Here is a 9,671-nt window from a genome sequence, read left to right as displayed (position 1 = left end):
CCTGGACTTCCATCCCCTTCAGCCATACCTCAAGATTGGCCAATTGTAGTTCTGGATCTTAAAGATTGTTTTTAATACAAACCCCTTAGCCCCACAAGACAAAGAAAACTTTGCATTTTCGGTGTCCAATATTAACCAACAAGCTCCCATGAAATGGTACCAATGGAAAATGTTGCCTCAGGGGATGATGAATAGTCCTATGCTATGCCAACAATATATGGCTAGCACTCTAGGGGTAGCTTGATCCCTCTATCCTCAAGCCTACGTCATTCACTATATGGATGACATACTCTTAGCTGCCCCAGAGGAGTCTCTCCTAAATCCACTTGTTCACCAAGTTCAACATGATCTTATGGGGACAACATGTAGCGCCCCAAAAAATTCAAAGCACCACTCCCTTTTCCTACTTAGGTTATTGGGTTTCAGAACATACCATTATACCCCAAAAGATATCCATTAGATACAATAATCTCAAGCCATTAAATGATTTTCAAAAGCTTTTAGGAGATATTAATTGGTTGCCCCCTGCTCTGGGCATTCCTACCAGTTCACATAAACACCTCTTTGAGACTCATAAAGGGGGCTCAGCTTTTTCCTCCCCTTGGACTCTGACTCCATAATCTAAAAAGGAACCTGATATGGTAAATATTGCCATTCAAAATGCTCAACTTAATTGTATTCATTATGATTATCCTATTCTCTTCATTGCAGTAGCTTCTCCAGATGACCCTGCAGGAGTTTTATTTCAGGAACAGCTTACATTTGGCATCATAGAATGGTTGTTCCTGCATTCTCAAGAGGGCAAAACCCTAATGACATATGTTACCCTTATGTCTAATTTAATTACACAGGGAAGAAAACATACTCACCAGTTGACTGGCTTTGATCCTCAAACTGTTCATGTTCCATTTGACAAAACTCAACAACAGCAACTTTGGCAAACTTGCTTATTATGGCAGGTTGCTCTCACTGATTTTGTGGGCATTTTAGACAATCACCCTCCTGCATATAAATTGTTACGATTTATTTCCCTAACTCCCCTTGCGTGGCCCAGAGTTACCAAGGCCACACCTATCCGAGGTGCTCCTACTTATTTTACAGATGGCTCTAACAATGGCAAAGCAGGCATTGCCAGGCCTGAGGAATGAGAAACTAGTTATGCCCCATGCTTTGGCTCAGCAGGTGGAACTAGGAGCAGTAATTACAGTACTTGTTTCTGAAGATAAGACCCCTATTAATATTGTTAGTGACTCTGCCTGTATTTTTGGAATGACCAAGTCTATTGAAACTGCAAAAATTAAACATGTTAATTCTGAGAAATTATTCCTCCTATTTCTCCAACTTCAAAAAAGTCATTTGTTCCTGTTCCTTTCCTTTCTTTATTACACATGTTTGAGCTCACTGCCCCCTCCTGGGGGCCTCTCACCCTTGGCAGTTCTCAGGCTGATCTTTTAATGATGCCCATTTTTAAACAGGCTTACTAGTCTCATCAACTTCTTCATCAATCTGCCCGCTTCCTTAGACACCATTTCAACATTACTAAATCCCAAACAACAAACATTAGCCAAGCCTGTCCTTGCTGTCAACAAGTCAGTGCTTATCAACCTCTATCACCTGGAGTTAACCCCCAAGGGCTTACTCCAAATGAAATTTGGCAGATGGATGTAACCCATTTTCCTGAGTTTGGACGCCTTAACTACCTCCCTGTTTTTTTCAATACTTATTCTCACATGCTTTGGGCTTCTACTCATCCCAATGGAACCATCATTCATGCCCAATGCCATTTATTAGCTGCTTTTCCTCATATGGGCAGTCCAAAGAAACTTAAAACTGACAATGGGCCCGCTTACACCAGTAAAGCCTTCTGCACTCTTTGGTCCATTGATCACTCCACAGACATCCCATATAAACCAACTGGCCAAGCTATAGTTGAATGAGCACATTATGCTCTTAAAAATCAGCTTTTAAAACAAAAAGGGGGAATAGCCGGGAAATCTCCACCTGCACATCTGCATTTATCTCTCCTAACCTTAAATTTTTTTCACAACATATGACCAAAAATCAACCCCATGTGAGAAACACTATTCACATACTCCTTCAGTGCAATGCATACAGGTCTGGTGGAAGGTGCCAGAAGGTGGTCCTTGGGAAGGACCAACCCCCTACTAACATGGGGAGGAGGATATGGTTGTGTCTCAACAAGTCAAGGCCCTCACTGGATAGCAAGCAGGTGCATCAAGCCATACTATGAACCCTCCATTTGCGCCACAGGAGATGTGGGATCCATTTGCGCCACAGGAGATATGGGATCCATTTGCGCCACAGGAGATGTGGGATCCCACAGTGAGTGTGGTGACAGTGACATAGAAAGTCCAGAGGTTACGCCAGCTGGACCCCACCAGAGTGAGAACCAGGACCACACAATCTTAAGGCACCTCCTGTGACTTGGAGACAACTGAAGAGCCTCAGTCGGAAGAGCAAACAAATGCCCCTGCACAGAAACACCTAAAACCCCTGTCACCATGGTATTGGCTATGGTGGCACTGGTCTCATGTGTGGTAACTGGGGCAGTTGCTGATTTATATTGGGCTTATGTTCCAAATCCTCCATTTAGTTCAGTTCAGTCACTCAGTCATGTCTGACTCTTTGTGACCCCATGGACTGCAGCACGCCAGTCCTCCCTGTCCATCACCAACTCCCAGAGCTTACTCAAACTAATGTCCATCAAGTCGGTGATGCCATCCAATCACCTCATCCTCTGTCATCCCCTTCTCCTCCCACCTTCAATCTTTCCCAGCATCAGGGTCTTTTCTAGTGAGTCAGTTCTTCACATCAGGTGGCCAAAGTATTGGGGTTTCATCCTCAGCATCAGTCCTTCTAATGAACATTCAGGACTGATTTCTTTTAGGATGGACTAGTTGGATCTCCTTGCAGTCCAAGGGACTTTCAAGAGTCTTCTCCAGCACAATAGTTCAAAAGCATCAATTCTTCAGCCCTCAGCTTTCTTTATAGTCCAACTCTCATATCCACACATGACTACTGGAAAAACCATAGCTTTGACTAGACAGACCTTTGTTGTTAAAGTATTGTCTTTCCTTTTTAATATGCTATTTAGGTTGATCATAGCTTTCCTTCCAAGGAGCAAGTGTCTTTTAATTTCACAGCTGCAGTCACCATCTACAGTGATTTTGGAGCCCAGAAAAATAAAGTCTGTCACTGTTTCCATTGTTCCCCCATCTATTTGCTATGAAGTGATTGGACTGAATTCCATGATCTTAGTTTTCTTAATGTTGAGTTTTAAGCCAACTTTTTCACTCTCCTCTTTCAATTTCATCAAGAGGCTATTTATTTCTTCTTTGCTTTCTGCCATAAGGGTGGTGTCATCTGCATATCCGAGGTTACTGATATTTCTCCCGGCAATCTTGATTCCAGCTTGTGCTTCATCCAGCCTGGCATTTCACATGATGTACTCAGCATATAAGTTAAATAAGCAGGGTGACAATATGCAGTCTTGACACACTCCTTTCCCAATTTGGAATCAGTCTGTTGTTCCATGTCCAGTTCTAACTGTTGCTTCCTGACCTGCATACAGATTTCTCAAGAGGGAGGTTAGGTGGTCTGGTATTCCCATCTCTTGAAGAATTTTCCAAAGTTTGTTGTGATCTGCACAAACAGATTTTAAGGACTTCCTTGTAGCTCAAACAGTAAAGAATCTGCCTGCAATGCAGGAGACCAATGTTCGATCTTTGAGTCGGGAAGATCCTCTGTAGAAGGGAATGCCATCCACTCCAGTATTCTTGCCTGGAGAATCTCATGGACAGAGGAGCCTGTTGGGCTACAGTCTGTGAGGTTTCAAAGAGTCAGACATGGCTGAGCAACTAACAAACACATAGTCAAAGGCTTTGGTATAGTCAATAAACAGAAGTAGATGTTTTTCTGGAACTCTCTTGCTTTCTCAGTGATCCAGCAGATGTTGGCAATTTGATCTCTGGTGCCTCTGCCTTTTCTAAATCCAGCATGAACATCTGGAAGTTCACAGTTCATGCACTGTTGAAGCCTGGCTTGGAGAATCTTGAGCATTACTTTGATAGTGTGTGAGATGAGTGCAATTGTGCAGTAGTTTGAACATTCTTTGGCATTACCTTCCTTTGGAATGGAGATGAAAACTGATCTTTTCCAGTCCTGTGGTCACTGCTGTGTTTTCTGAATTTGCTGGCATATTGAGTGCAGCACTCTCCATTAGCTAGACCCTTAACTTGGCATCACTGACTCAATGGACATGGGTTTGGGTGGACTCTGGGAGTTGGTGATGGACAGGGAGGCCTGGCGTGCTGCAGTTCACAAGGTTGCAAAGAGTCAGACACAACTGAACGACTGAACTGAACTAACTTGGATTGACCCTTCCCCTTCAATTTGGACCAACAGTTCTCATTCGTTCCCTGATTCTAACAGGGCACCTCCAAATTTAACACACAAAAAAGAGCTCTATATTATTATTCTGGAGTGACCATGATAGTCCTGCAGTCAAAAAGTGTGAGATGTTGAAGCCTGGCTGAGCAGAGACAAGAACCTGCCCCATGACTTGAACATGTGGCAAACTGTGCCCTTTTTTTTGTCCTAGTAAGCATGCCAAATGGACATTTTTGGGGCTGGATGTGCTCTCTGCTCTGCTTCACTGCCTACCCCTGCCTCTGTCCCCATGGAAACAAAACAAGATATTCCTGATCAACAGCAGAACTTTAACTTTACTCCCTCTTTAAAGTGTGCTAATCAGACTCCCCAGTATAGCTATTCCCTAATGATCTCATGTGACTTCTGCCAATAAAAGTGCAGGCTGACAGGAGCCATTTTATCTTCCTGCCATGGAGAGAAGGAGGGCCCTCTGACTTCCTGCTCAACAAGTTATATGTTTCTGTTTTTTCATTATGCTCTCACCCCATTTCAGGTCTTTCTTACCCACTGTGCTGGCTGTTGGAGAAGGTAATGGCACCCTACTCCAGTACTCTTGCCTGGAAAATCCCATGGATGGAGGAGCCTGGTAGGCTGCAGTCCATGGAGTCACTAAGAGTCGGACATGACTGAGTGACTTCATTTTGACTTTTCACTTTCATGCATTGGAGAAGGAAATGGCAACCCACTCCAGTGTTCTTGCCTGGAGAATCCCAGGGATGGGGGAGCCTGGTTGTCTGCCGTCTATGGGGTCACACAGAGTCGGACATGACTGAAGTGACTTAGCAGCAGCAGCAGTGCTGGCTGTGGTATGATGGGTCACCAGTAAACTGCACCAAACATTTAAGAAAAATATATAGCAATTTTTTAATATCTTCCAGAAGCTGAAGCAGAGGCAATACTTCTTAACCCAAACTTTCAGGCCAGCATTACCCTAACACTAAAATCATTCAAAGACATTGGAAAAAAAAAAAAAAAAAGCACAACTATAGATCAATATTGGAGAAGGAAATGGCAACCCACTCCAGTATTTCTGCCTGGTGGAGCAGCCTGATGGGCTAGAGTCTGGGTGGTCACAGAGTCGGACACGACTAAGTGAATGTGCACATAGATCAATATGGGTTTCCCAGGTGGTACTAGTTGTAAAGAACCCACCTGCCACTGCAGGAAACATTAAGAGACCCAGGTTTGATCCCTGGTGTGGAAGACTCCCTGGAGGAGGACAGACAACCCACTCCAGTATTCTTTTTTTTTTCTTTTTTAGCAAGTCCAAGTAGCAATTTTATTTTAGTCTACAGCACAAAATTTTACCTACACTTTAGTGGTTTTCACAATGGTACTTTTGAGCAGACTTCAAATGAATCCACAAAAGTTAATATACTTAAAATTAAATATACACAATAAAACAAGAGGCATCCAGATGTTCAGAACCATGCAGAAGGGACGGTTTGGTTGGTGTTTTCACTGAGTACCTGGCCTATTTGGGGTTGCAAAGAGTCAGACATGACTGAACAACTATCACTTTCACTTTTGCCTGTTTAAGAATTCATTAGCAAAAGGCAGTTCTTCTGTTCCTCATTCCCATATAACTTACCAAAGTCAGAGTTCTAAACATGTACACACAAAATAAGCCCTCCTTTAAAGCTACATCAGTAGAAAATTTCAGTGAACTGAATTAATATGTCAAACTAACATTTCCAATGATCAAATTTATCACTAGAAAATAGGCAATATCAGCACTGGTTAAATACAAGGTTATTTATTAAAGCACCAACAGGAGATTAACCAAAAAGCAACTAATATGTTAATCTTAATATAAGTAATTGAAGGAAAACCAAAAACAATATATTAAATATCACTCCACTGAACCAGGATATAACTGATGGACAATAGACACTTGAGTTTGTCAAACAGTGCTTTAAATACTTTTCTATGATAAAAAAGTATATCAGGAGATTCAAAGGAAAGGTAGAAATGTGAATTTATGCATTTAGTTCCACAACTTAAAATGACTATCAAACTGATAATATAAAGCTAAAACCACTGGGCACCAGACAGGCATGACCACTTTCACTGTAATTCATAGCACTCTTCAGAATTGTTCCGTGGATGGCCAAGCCAGCAATCCTGTCTTAATACAGACTGGATACTCATCCTCTGTGGGAAAAGACTTTGAAGAAGACATGGAAAAGGCATAGAGAAAAAAGTCAATCTTTTGAAAAGTTAGTGATATCAAAATACTTTTCTATTGCTGGAAAATCAAACTAAGTCAAATATATGGCCCAAAGCAGCACAGAATTCAGAGTCAGAGGTTGGCAGGAAAGTTTTGGAAAACTTCAAGTTTTTAAAAATTGGCGATTTCTCCATGCTTAGTAAAATTATCAGAGAAGAGGTATAATGTTTGTTCATTTGTGGAATGTTGACAGATTGCTACAAAAATTCACATGAATGAAAAACCACAGAAATGTGCTTCAATGAAGTTTTTTTTTTTTTTTTTTTTTTTGTAATTTACAAAAAACTGAAGTTCCTATTTAAAAAATAACCATGCATGCTAAGATGAAACATAGCAAAAAGTAGTGTAAGTTCTGTCAATGATTCTTTACACAGCTAGTGGGAAAGTGATATAAATCATTTTCTCTTAAAAAGGAAGTTTTGTTATTGCACTGACTTTTACAATCTGATCTAATAATTTAGAAAAATCATGTAGTAAAATCTGTAAAATTAAAATACAAAATTCTTGTTTGTAAACTTCAGTTGGCCAAGTCTCTCCAGAGTCTTTTATGATAATGAAACGGAATGAATAGCTAAGTCACTACCTTGTTTACTTGCAGTGAGGGGGAAAATTCCAGAACACAGCTTTCACACTTTCACAGTAATTATATTCAAAAGATATAAAGAAAGTCAGTACAGTTGTCTTCTTTTCTTCCTCTGTGCAATTTTCAGCTCTTATCCCACTCCTGAGTGCCATAATTGAAATAATATTGGTTTGGAGACTAGCTGAGGATTGGCCATAAATGTCGCATAAAGTCAGTAGAACTTAGGTAAAGATATTTCCAAATGGCATAGTAATGCACTGCAGCTGCCATGACCATGAACAGGGGCCAGATGGCATGCGGAAATGGAATGATGCCATCACTCTTGAAGAACACAACTCCCAGGCAAAAGATTAAACCCCACCAGCAAGTTTGTGAAGTCCATTGGTGTAGTCCATTGATGTTACCACCAAGGCTGGAGAAAACCCCATCATGGGATAGATAAAGAGCTCAACCACCTTATACCTGCCAAACTGAATGACCAAGGGTGATGCATCTCGTTCTTAGTGTTTTGTACTCAAAGTTCATCAGGAAGTAATCATATCAGGGAACTAGAGAAGAATATGGGTTTGGTTTATATCAGAAGGTTTTTCATGGTAGAGAAATACATAAATGGTTCCTCCAGCTGCCATGAGCCAGATAAACCAATGCATATGAGATGCCAGGGATCCAAGTGCACAGAGATTTACCCATGGAGTGTAAGATGCAGCAATGAAGAAATAGATAACCATTCTATAATACATGTAAAAGCAATGCTCTACTGTCCTTAAGTGGCTCTTTTTCCATGACATGATGTGAAATCTGTGGAAATGATGAAGAAGGCACAGAGGTCCATTCCATAAATCCAAGCTGTTATCTTTTCCCAGCAGTCCTCAGACAGCTGGTGAAGGAGGGTACTGCCCACAATGGCCGGAGCAATGAGGAATGCATCTGTGTAACAATTAGCAGCATGTTTGTAACCTGTTGGCTTGTAGCGGTCTTTGGCTGGGCCCAGTGATTCATGAAAACCTCATTGATCCTCCTCTCCTCCTCTGGGGTGGGGAGTTCTGTTTCATCAGTGCCAATGACCAGGCAGGCGACCCTCATGAGCTGGAGTTGCTCTGGAGGCTGCTGCGTGCCTCAGGGACCACTCAACGGTGCAGGGGCAGAGTGGGCTAGGCTGGGTGATCGGGACAGGGCCAGAGCTAGACCAGGCGCCCCACTCCAGTATTCTTGCCTGGAGAATCATATGGACAGAGGAGCCTGGTGGACTATACTCAATAGGGTCACAAAAAGTTATACACGACTGAAGAAAAGCTTTGACAAATCTAAAGAGCATATTAAAAAGCAGAGACATTACTTTGCTAACAAAGGTCTGTCTAGTCAAAACTATGGTTTTTTCAAGTAGTCATGTATGGATGTGAGAGTTGCACTATAAAGAAAGCTAAGCACCAAAGAATTGATGCTTTTGAACTGTGGTGTTGGAGAAGATTCTTGAGAGTCCCTTGGACTGCAAGGAGATCCAACTAGTCAATCCCAAAGGAAATCAGTCCTGAATATTCATTGGAAGGACTGATGCTGAAGCTGAGTCTCCAATACTTTGGCCACTTGATGGGAATAACTGACTCACTGGAAAAGACCCTGATGTTGGAAAAGGTTGAAGGAAGGAGGAGTAGGGGATGACAGAGGATGAGATGGTTGGATGGCATCGATGGACATGAGTTTGAGCAAGCTTTGGTATTTGGTGATGAACAGGGAAGTCTGGAGTGCTGCAGTCGGTGGGGTCACAAAGAGTCAGACATGACTGAGCAACTGAACTGAAGAAGTGACTTAGCACACACATGCATAGACCAAAAATATCTCATGAACATAAATGCAAAAACTCAAAGCAACATATTAATAAGTCAAATCCAACAATGTTCCAAAAGATTATTTACCACAACAAAGTGAGATTTATTCAAGTTATGCAAGGCTGGTTCAACATTAGAAAGCCAATTAATGTAATCCATCATATCAGACTAAGGAATAAAAATAATTACAACAGATGCAGAACAAGTAGTTTAGAAAATTCTGCACCTTTTATGATAAAGAACTTTAACCAAATTATGAATTGAAGGGGTTTCCTCAACCTGATAAAGAACATCTACATGAAAACCCTTGGCTACCATCATACTTAATGCTGAGAAATGATAAGCTTTATTGATAAGGTCTGAACAAGGTAGGAATATCCACTCTCATCACTTCATTATTATACTGGAAGTTCTAGCAATGCAATGATGCAAGAAAAGGAAATAAAAGTATACAAATTTAGGAGGAATAAATGCAACTGTATTATTGCAAATACAATATGACTATTTCTTGTTGAAATTCCAAAAATATAGAACAGTCTTTTGGACTCTGTGGGAGAGTGAGAGGGTGGTATGATGTGGC

At 41.3% G+C, this 9,671-nt stretch overlaps 1 pseudogene; it reads right to left on the bottom strand.

Annotated features, from left to right (window-relative positions):
- Window positions 1-7,267: 7,267 nt before the first annotated feature.
- Window positions 7,268-8,348, bottom strand: LOC102404999 (annotated as a pseudogene).
- Window positions 8,349-9,671: the final 1,323 nt, after the last annotated feature.

Source organism: Bubalus bubalis, chromosome 3, assembly GCF_019923935.1.
Source record: "Bubalus bubalis isolate 160015118507 breed Murrah chromosome 3, NDDB_SH_1, whole genome shotgun sequence".
Lineage (NCBI taxonomy): Eukaryota > Metazoa > Chordata > Mammalia > Artiodactyla > Bovidae > Bubalus > Bubalus bubalis.
This window is presented reverse-complemented; position numbering and strand designations above follow the sequence as displayed.